Source organism: Saccoglossus kowalevskii, chromosome 17, assembly GCF_978046115.1.
Source record: "Saccoglossus kowalevskii chromosome 17, keSacKowa6.1, whole genome shotgun sequence".
Taxonomy (NCBI): Eukaryota; Metazoa; Hemichordata; class Enteropneusta; family Harrimaniidae; genus Saccoglossus; species Saccoglossus kowalevskii.
In genome coordinates this window covers 11966129-11977859 of record NC_140657.1, presented here as the reverse complement: position 1 = coordinate 11977859, position 11731 = coordinate 11966129, and positions in this window count along the sequence as shown.

The window sequence follows — 11731 nt, the reverse complement described above, 5'->3', positions numbered from 1 at the left end:
AACAGTAAGATACAAATCCACAGTAATGTATAACTTCTTAACAGTAAGATACATATCCTCAGTAATTTATAACTTTTTAACAGTAAGATACAAATCCACAGTAATATGTAACTTCTTAACAGTAAGATACATATCCTCAGGAATTTATAACTTTTTAACAGTAAGATACATATCCTCTGTAATGTATAACTTCTTAACAGTAAGATACAACTCCACAGTAATGTGTAACTTCTTAACAGTAAGATGTAAATCCTCAGTAATTTATAACTTTTTAACAGTAAGATACAAATCCTCAGTAATTTATAACTTCTTAACAGCATGATACAAATCCACAGTAATGTGTAACTTCTTAACAGTAAGATACATATCCTCAGTAATGTATAACTTTTTAACAGTAAGATACAAATCCTCAGCAATTTATAACTTCTTAACAGTAAGATACAAATCCTAAGTAATGTATAACTTCTTAACAGTAAGATACAAATCCTCAGTAATTTATAACTTCTTAACAGTAAGATACAAATCTTCAGTAATTTATAACTTCTTAACAGTAAGATACAAATCCACTGTAATTTATAACTTCTTAACGGTAAGATACATTTCCACTGCAATTTATAACATATTAACAGTAAGATACAAATCCTCAGTAATTTATAACTTTTTAACAGTAAGATACAAATCCTCAGTAATTTATAACTTTTTAACGGTTAGATACATATTCTCAGTAATCTATAACCTCTTAACAGTAAGATACAAATCCACAGTAATGTATAACTTCTTAACAGTAAGATACAAATCCACAGTAATGTATAACTTCTTAACAGTAAGATACAAATTCACAGTAATTTATCACTTTTTAACAGTGAGATACAAATCCACAGTAATATGTTACTTCTTAACAGTAAGATACATATCCTCAGGAATTTCTAACTTTTTAACAGTAAGATACATATCCCCTGTAATGTATAACTTCTTAACAGTAAGATACAACTCCACAGTAATGTGTAACTTCTTAACAGTAAGATATAAATCCTCAGTAATTTATAACTTTTTAACAGTAAGATACAAATCCTCAGTAATTTATAACTTCTTAACAGTAAGATACAAATCCACAGTAATGTGTAACTTCTTAACAGTAAGATACAAATCCACAGTAATGTATAACTTCTTAACAGTAAGATACAAATTCACAGTAATTTATAACTTCTTAACAGTAAGATACATTTCCACTGTATTGTGTAACTTCTTAACAGTAAGATATAAATCCTCAGTAATTTATAACTCTTTAACAGTAAGATACAAATCCTCAGTAATTTAAAACTTCTTAACAGTAAGATACAAATCCTCTGTAACATACAACTTCGTAACATTAAGATACAAATCCACTGTAATTTATAACTTCTTAACAGTAAGATACAAATCCTCTGTAATGTGTAACTGCTTAACAGTAAGATACATATCCTCTGTAATGTACAACTTCTTAACAGTAAGATACAAATCCTCTGTAATGTGTAACTGCTTAACAGTAAGATACATATCCTCTGTAATGTACAACTTCTTAACAGTAAGATACAAATCCTCAGTAATTTATAACTTCTTAACAGTAAGATACAAATTCACAGTAATTTATAACTTTTTAACAGTGAGATACAAATCCACAGTAATATGTAACTTCTTAACAGTAAGATACATATCCTCAGGAATTTCTAACTTTTTAACAGTAAGATACATATCCTCTGTAATGTATAACTTCTTAACAGTAAGATACAACTCCACAGTAATGTGTAACTTCTTAACAGTAAGATATAAATCCTCAGTAATTTATAACTTCTTAACAGTAAGATACAACTCCACAGTAATGTGTAACTTCTTAACAGTAAGATATAAATCCTCAGTAATTTATAACTTTTTAACAGTAAGATACAAATCCTCAGTAATTTATAACTTCTTAACAGTAAGATACAAATCCACAGTAATGTGTAACTTCTTAACAGTAAGATACAAATCCACAGTAATGTATAACTTCTTAACAGTAAGATACAAATTCACAGTAATTTATAACTTCTTAACAGTAAGATACAAATCCACTGTAATGTGTAACTTCTTAACAGTAAGATATAAATCCTCAGTAATTTATAACTCTTTAACAGTAAGATACAAATCCTCAGTAATTTAAAACTTCTTAACAGTAAGATACAAATCCTCTGTAACGTACAACTTCTTAACATTAAGATACAAATCCACTGTAATTTATAACTTCTTAACAGTAAGATACAAATCCTCTGTAATGTGTAACTGCTTAACAGTAAGATACATATCCTCTGTAATGTACAACTTCTTAACAGTAAGATACAAATCCTCAGTAATGTATAACTTCTTAACAGTAAGATCCATATCCTCTGTAATGTGTAACTTCTTAACAGTAAGATACATATCCTCTGTAATGTACAACTTCTTAACAGTAAGATACAAATCCACTGTAATGTGTAACTTCTTAACAGTAAGATGTAAATCCTCAGTAATTTATAACTTTTAACAGTTAGATACACATTCTCAGTAATCTATAACTTCTTAACAGTAAGATACAAATCCACAGTAATGTATAACTTCTTAACAGTAAGATACAAATCCACAGTAATGTATAACTTCTTAACAGTAAGATACAAATTCACAGTAATTTATAACTTCTTAACAGTAAGATACAAATCTCAGTAATTTATAACTTTTTAACGTAAGATACAAATCCACTGTATTATATAACTTCTTAATAGTAAGATACAAATCCACTGTAATCTATAACTTCTTAACAGTAAGATACAAATCCTCAGTAATTTATAACTTCTTAGCAGTAAGATATAAATCCACAGTAATGTGTAACTTCTTAACAGTAAGATACATATCCTCAGTAATTTATAACTTATTAACAGTAAGATACAAATCCTCAGTAATTTATAACTTTTTAACAGTAGGATACAAATTCACAGTGATGTGTAACTTCTTAACAGTAAGATACAAATCCTCAGTAATTTATAACATATTAACAGTAAGATACAAATCCTCACTAATTTATAACTTTTTAACAGTTAGATACATATTCTAAGTAATGTATAACTTCTTAACAGTAAGATACAAATCTACAGTAATGTATAACTTCTTAAGAGTAAGATACAAATCCACAGTAATGTATAACTTCTTAACAGTAAGATACAAATTCACAGTAATTTATAACTTTTTAACAGTAAGATACAAATCCACAGTAATGTATAACTTCTTAACAGTAAGATACAAATTCACAGTAATTTATAACTTCTTAACAGTAAGATAAAAATCTCAGTAATTTATAACTTTTTAACGTAAGATACAAATCCACTGTAATATATAACTTCTTAATAGTAAGATACAAATCCACTGTAATCTATAACTTCTTAACAGTAAGATACAAATCCTCAGTAATTTATAACTTCTTAGCAGTAAGATAGAAATCCACAGTAATGTGTAACTTCTTAACAGTAAGATACATATCCTCAGTAATTTATAACTTATTAACAGTAAGATACAAATCCTCACTAATTTATAACATTTTAACAGTAGGATACAAATTCACAGTGATGTGTAACTTCTTAACAGTAAGATACAAATCCTCAGTAATTTATAACATATTAACAGTAAGATACAAATCCTCACTAATTTATAACTTTTTAACAGTTAGATACATATTCTCAGTAATGTATAACTTCTTAACAGTAAGATACAAATCCACAGTAATGTATAACTTCTTAAGAGTAAGATACAAATCCACAGTAATGTATAACTTCTTAACAGTAAGATACAAATTCACAGTAATTTATAACTTTTTAACAGTAAGATACAAATCCTCAGTAATGTTTAACTTCTTAACAGTAAGATACAAATCCTCAGTAATTTATAACTTTTTAACACTAAGATACAAATCCACAGTAATATGTAACTTCTTAACAGTAAGATACATATCCTCAGGAATTTATAACTTTTTAACAGTAAGATGCATATCCTCTGTAATGTATAACTTCTTAACAGTAAGATACAACTCCACAGTAATGTGTAACTTCTTAACAGTAAGATATAAATCCTCAGTAATTTATAACTTTTTAACAGTAAGATACATATCCTCAGTAATTTATAACTTCTTAACAGTAAGATACAAATCCTCAGTAATTTATAACTTCTTAACAGTAAGATACAAATTCACAGTAATTTATAACTTCTTAACAGTAAGATACAAATCCTCAGTAATTTATAACTTTTTAACGTAAGATACAAATCCACTGTAATATATAACTTCTTAATAGTAAGATACAAATCCACTGTAATCTATAACTTCTTAACAGTAAGATACAAATCCTCAGTAATTTATAACTTCTTAACAGTAAGATACAAATCCACAGTAATGTGTAACTTCTTAACAGTAAGATACATATCCTTAGTAATTTATAACTTATTAACAGTAAGATACATATCCTCAGTAATTTATAACTTTTTAACAGTAGGATACAAATTCACAGTGACGTGTAACTTCTTAACAGTAAGATACAAATCCTCAGTAATTTATAACATATTAACAGTAAGATACAAATCCTCAGTAATTTATAACTTTTTAACAGTTAGATACATATTTTCAGTAATGTATAACTTCTTAACAGTAAGATACAAATCCACAGTAATGTATAACTTCTTAACAGTAAGATACAAATCCACAGTAATGTATAACTTCTTAACAGTAAGATACAAATTCACAGGAATTTATAACTTTTTAACAGTAAGATACAAATCCTCAGTAATGTTTAACTTCTTAACAGTAAGATACAAATCCTCAGTAATTTATAACTTTTTAACACTAAGATACAAATCCACAGTAATATGTAACTTCTTAACAGTAAGATACATATCCTCAGGAATTTATAACTTTTTAACAGTAAGATACATATCCTCTGTAATGTATAACTTCTTAACAGTAAGATACAACTCCACAGTAATGTGTAACTTCTTAACAGTAAGATATAAATCCTCAGTAATTTATAACTTTTTAACAGTGAGATACAAATCCTCAGTAATTTATAACTTCTTAACAGTAAGATACAAATCCTCTGTAATTTATAACTTCTTAACAGTAAGATACAAATTCACAGTAATGTGTAACTTCTTAAAAGTAAGATATAAATCCTCATTAAATTATAACTTTTTTAACAGTAAGATACAAATCCTCAGTAATTTATAACTTCTTAACAGTAAGATACAAATCCTAAGTAATGTATAACTTCTTAACAGTAAGATACAAATCCTCAGTAATGTATAACTTCTTAACAGTAAGATACAAATCCTCAGTAATTTATAACTTCTTAACGGTAAGATACAAATCCACTGTAATTTATAACATATTAACTGTAAGATACAAATCCTCAGTAATTTATAACTCTTCAACAGTAAGATACAAATCCTCAGTAATTTATAACTTTTTAACGGTTAGATACATATTCTCAGTAATCTATAACTTCTTAACAGTAAGATACAAATCCACAGTAATGTATAACTTCTTAACAGTAAGATACAAATCCACAGTAATGTATAACTTCTTAACAGTAAGATATAAATCCTCAGTAATTTATAACTTTTTAACAGTAAGATACAAATCCTCAGTAATTTAAAACTTCTTAACAGTAAGATACAAATCCTCTGTAATGTACAACTTCTTAACAGTAAGATACAAATCCACTGTAATTTATAACTTCTTAACAGTAAGGTATAAATCCTCAGTAATGTATAACTTCTTAACAGTAAGATACATATCCTCTGTAATCTGTAACTTCTTAACAGTAAGATACATATCCTCTGTAATGTACAACTTCTTAACAGTAAGATACAAATCCACTGTAATTTATAACTTCTTAACAGTAAGATACAAATCCACAGTAATGTGTAACTTCTTAACAGTAAGATACATATCCTCAGTAATTTATAACTTATTAACAGTAAGATACAAATCCTCAGTAATTTATAACTTTTTAACAGTAGGATACAAACTCACAGTGATGTGTAACTTCTTAACAGTAAGATACAAATCCTCAGTAATTTATAACATATTAATTGTAAGATACAAATCCTCAGTAATTTAAAACTTTTTAACAGTTACATACAAATTCGCAGTAATGTATAACTTCTTAACAGTAAGATACAAATCCACTGTAATTTATAACTTCTTAACAGTAAGATACAAATCCACAGTAATGTGTAACTTCTTAACAGTAAGATACATATCCTCAGTAATTTATAACTTATTAACAGTAAGATACAAATCCTCAGTAATTTATAACTTTTTAACAGTAGGATACAAACTCACAGTGATGTGTAACTTCTTAACAGTAAGATACAAATCCACAGTAATGTATAACTTCTTAACAGTAAGATACAAATTCACAGTGATTTATAACTTTTTAACAGTAAGATACAAATCCACAGTAATATATAACTTCTTAACAGTAAGATACATATCCTCAGGAATTTTTAACTTTTTAACAGTAAGATACATATCGTCAGTAATTTATAACTTCTTAACAGTAAGATACAAATCCACAGTAATGTGTAACTTCTTAACAGTAAGATACATATCCTTAGTAATTTATAACTTATTAACAGTAAGATACATATCCTCAGTAATTTATAACTTTTTAACAGTAGGATACAAATTCACAGTGACGTGTAACTTCTTAACAGTAAGATACAAATCCTCAGTAATTTATAACATATTAACAGTAAGATACAAATCCTCAGTAATTTATAACTTTTTAACAGTTAGATACATATTTTCAGTAATGTATAACTTCTTAACAGTAAGATACAAATCCACAGTAATGTATAACTTCTTAACAGTAAGATACAAATCCACAGTAATGTATAACTTCTTAACAGTAAGATACAAATTCACAGGAATTTATAACTTTTTAACAGTAAGATACAAATCCTCAGTAATGTTTAACTTCTTAACAGTAAGATACAAATCCTCAGTAATTTATAACTTTTTAACACTAAGATACAAATCCACAGTAATATGTAACTTCTTAACAGTAAGATACATATCCTCAGGAATTTATAACTTTTTAACAGTAAGATACATATCCTCTGTAATGTATAACTTCTTAACAGTAAGATACAACTCCACAGTAATGTGTAACTTCTTAACAGTAAGATATAAATCCTCAGTAATTTATAACTTTTTAACAGTGAGATACAAATCCTCAGTAATTTATAACTTCTTAACAGTAAGATACAAATCCTCTGTAATTTATAACTTCTTAACAGTAAGATACAAATTCACAGTAATGTGTAACTTCTTAAAAGTAAGATATAAATCCTCATTAAATTATAACTTTTTTAACAGTAAGATACAAATCCTCAGTAATTTATAACTTCTTAACAGTAAGATACAAATCCTAAGTAATGTATAACTTCTTAACAGTAAGATACAAATCCTCAGTAATGTATAACTTCTTAACAGTAAGATACAAATCCTCAGTAATTTATAACTTCTTAACGGTAAGATACAAATCCACTGTAATTTATAACATATTAACTGTAAGATACAAATCCTCAGTAATTTATAACTCTTCAACAGTAAGATACAAATCCTCAGTAATTTATAACTTTTTAACGGTTAGATACATATTCTCAGTAATCTATAACTTCTTAACAGTAAGATACAAATCCACAGTAATGTATAACTTCTTAACAGTAAGATACAAATCCACAGTAATGTATAACTTCTTAACAGTAAGATATAAATCCTCAGTAATTTATAACTTTTTAACAGTAAGATACAAATCCTCAGTAATTTAAAACTTCTTAACAGTAAGATACAAATCCTCTGTAATGTACAACTTCTTAACAGTAAGATACAAATCCACTGTAATTTATAACTTCTTAACAGTAAGGTATAAATCCTCAGTAATGTATAACTTCTTAACAGTAAGATACATATCCTCTGTAATCTGTAACTTCTTAACAGTAAGATACATATCCTCTGTAATGTACAACTTCTTAACAGTAAGATACAAATCCACTGTAATTTATAACTTCTTAACAGTAAGATACAAATCCACAGTAATGTGTAACTTCTTAACAGTAAGATACATATCCTCAGTAATTTATAACTTATTAACAGTAAGATACAAATCCTCAGTAATTTATAACTTTTTAACAGTAGGATACAAACTCACAGTGATGTGTAACTTCTTAACAGTAAGATACAAATCCTCAGTAATTTATAACATATTAATTGTAAGATACAAATCCTCAGTAATTTAAAACTTTTTAACAGTTACATACAAATTCGCAGTAATGTATAACTTCTTAACAGTAAGATACGAATCCACAGTAATGTATAACTTCTTAACAGTAAGATACAAATCCACAGTAATGTATAACTTCTTAACAGTAAGATACAAATTCACAGTGATTTATAACTTTTTAACAGTAAGATACAAATCCACAGTAATATATAACTTCTTAACAGTAAGATACATATCCTCAGGAATTTTTAACTTTTTAACAGTAAGATACATATCGTCAGTAATTTATAACTTCTTAACAGTAAGATACAAATCCACAGTAATGTGTAACTTCTTAACAGTAAGATACATATCCTTAGTAATTTATAACTTATTAACAGTAAGATACATATCCTCAGTAATTTATAACTTTTTAACAGTAGGATACAAATTCACAGTGACGTGTAACTTCTTAACAGTAAGATACAAATCCTCAGTAATTTATAACATATTAACAGTAAGATACAAATCCTCAGTAATTTATAACTTTTTAACAGTTAGATACATATTTTCAGTAATGTATAACTTCTTAACAGTAAGATACAAATCCACAGTAATGTATAACTTCTTAACAGTAAGATACAAATCCACAGTAATGTATAACTTCTTAACAGTAAGATACAAATTCACAGGAATTTATAACTTTTTAACAGTAAGATACAAATCCTCAGTAATGTTTAACTTCTTAACAGTAAGATACAAATCCTCAGTAATTTATAACTTTTTAACACTAAGATACAAATCCACAGTAATATGTAACTTCTTAACAGTAAGATACATATCCTCAGGAATTTATAACTTTTTAACAGTAAGATACATATCCTCTGTAATGTATAACTTCTTAACAGTAAGATACAACTCCACAGTAATGTGTAACTTCTTAACAGTAAGATATAAATCCTCAGTAATTTATAACTTTTTAACAGTGAGATACAAATCCTCAGTAATTTATAACTTCTTAACAGTAAGATACAAATCCTCTGTAATTTATAACTTCTTAACAGTAAGATACAAATTCACAGTAATGTGTAACTTCTTAAAAGTAAGATATAAATCCTCATTAAATTATAACTTTTTTAACAGTAAGATACAAATCCTCAGTAATTTATAACTTCTTAACAGTAAGATACAAATCCTAAGTAATGTATAACTTCTTAACAGTAAGATACAAATCCTCAGTAATGTATAACTTCTTAACAGTAAGATACAAATCCTCAGTAATTTATAACTTCTTAACGGTAAGATACAAATCCACTGTAATTTATAACATATTAACTGTAAGATACAAATCCTCAGTAATTTATAACTCTTCAACAGTAAGATACAAATCCTCAGTAATTTATAACTTTTTAACGGTTAGATACATATTCTCAGTAATCTATAACTTCTTAACAGTAAGATACAAATCCACAGTAATGTATAACTTCTTAACAGTAAGATACAAATCCACAGTAATGTATAACTTCTTAACAGTAAGATACAACTCCACAGTAATGTGTAACTTCTTAACAGTAAGATATAAATCCTCAGTAATTTATAACTTTTTAACAGTAAGATACAAATCCTCAGTAATTTAAAACTTCTTAACAGTAAGATACAAATCCTCTGTAATGTACAACTTCTTAACAGTAAGATACCAATCCACTGTAATTTATAACTTCTTAACAGTAAGGTATAAATCCTCAGTAATGTATAACTTCTTAACAGTAAGATACATATCCTCTGTAATCTGTAACTTCTTAACAGTAAGATACATATCCTCTGTAATGTACAACTTCTTAACAGTAAGATACAAATCCACTGTAATTTATAACTTCTTAACAGTAAGATACAAATCCACAGTAATGTGTAACTTCTTAACAGTAAGATACATATCCTCAGTAATTTATAACTTATTAACAGTAAGATACAAATCCTCAGTAATTTATAACTTTTTAACAGTAGGATACAAACTCACAGTGATGTGTAACTTCTTAACAGTAAGATACAAATCCTCAGTAATTTATAACATATTAATTGTAAGATACAAATCCTCAGTAATTTAAAACTTTTTAACAGTTACATACAAATTCGCAGTAATGTATAACTTCTTAACAGTAAGATACGAATCCACAGTAATGTATAACTTCTTAACAGTAAGATACAAATCCACAGTAATGTATAACTTCTTAACAGTAAGATACAAATTCACAGTGATTTATAACTTTTTAACAGTAAGATACAAATCCACAGTAATATATAACTTCTTAACAGTAAGATACATATCCTCAGGAATTTTTAACTTTTTAACAGTAAGATACATATCGTCAGTAATTTATAACTTCTTAACAGTAAGATACAAATCCACAGTAATGTGTAACTTCTTAAAAGTAAGATATAAATCCTCAGTAATTTATAACTTTTTAAGAGTAAGATACAAATCCACTGTAATTTATAAATTCTTAACGGTAAGATACAAATCCACTGTAATTTATAACATATTAATAGTAAGATACAAATCCTCAGTAATTTATAACTTTTTAACAGTAAGATACAAATCTTCAGTAATTTATAACTTTTTAACGGTTAGATACATATTCTCAGTAATCTATAACTTCTTAACAGTAAGATACAAATCCACAGTAATGTATAACTTCTTAACAGTAAGATACAACTCCACAGTAATGTGTAACTTCTTAACAGTAAGATATAAATCCTCAGTAATTTATAACTTTTTAACAGTAAGATACAAATCCTCAGTAATTTAAAACTTCTTAACAGTAAGATTCAAATCCTCTGTAATGTACAACTTCTTAACAGTAAGATACAAATCCACTGTAATTTATAACTTCTTAACAGTAAGGTATAAATCCTCAGTAATGTATAACTTCTTAACAGTAAGATACATATCCTCTGTAATCTGTAACTTCTTAACAGTAAGATACATATCCTCTGTAATGTACAACTTCTTAACAGTAAGATACAAATCCACTGTAATTTATAACTTCTTAACAGTAAGATACAAATCCACAGTAATGTGTAACTTCTTAACAGTAAGATACATATCCTCAGTAATTTATAACTTATTAACAGTAAGATACAAATCCTCAGTAATTTATAACTTTTTAACAGTAGGATACAAACTCACAGTGATGTGTAACTTCTTAACAGTAAGATACAAATCCTCAGTAATTTATAACATATTAATTGTAAGATACAAATCCTCAGTAATTTAAAACTTTTTAACAGTTACATACAAATTCGCAGTAATGTATAACTTCTTAACAGTAAGATACGAATCCACAGTAATGTATAACTTCTTAACAGTAAGATACAAATCCACAGTAATGTATAACTTCTTAACAGTAAGATACAAATTCACAGTGATTTATAAC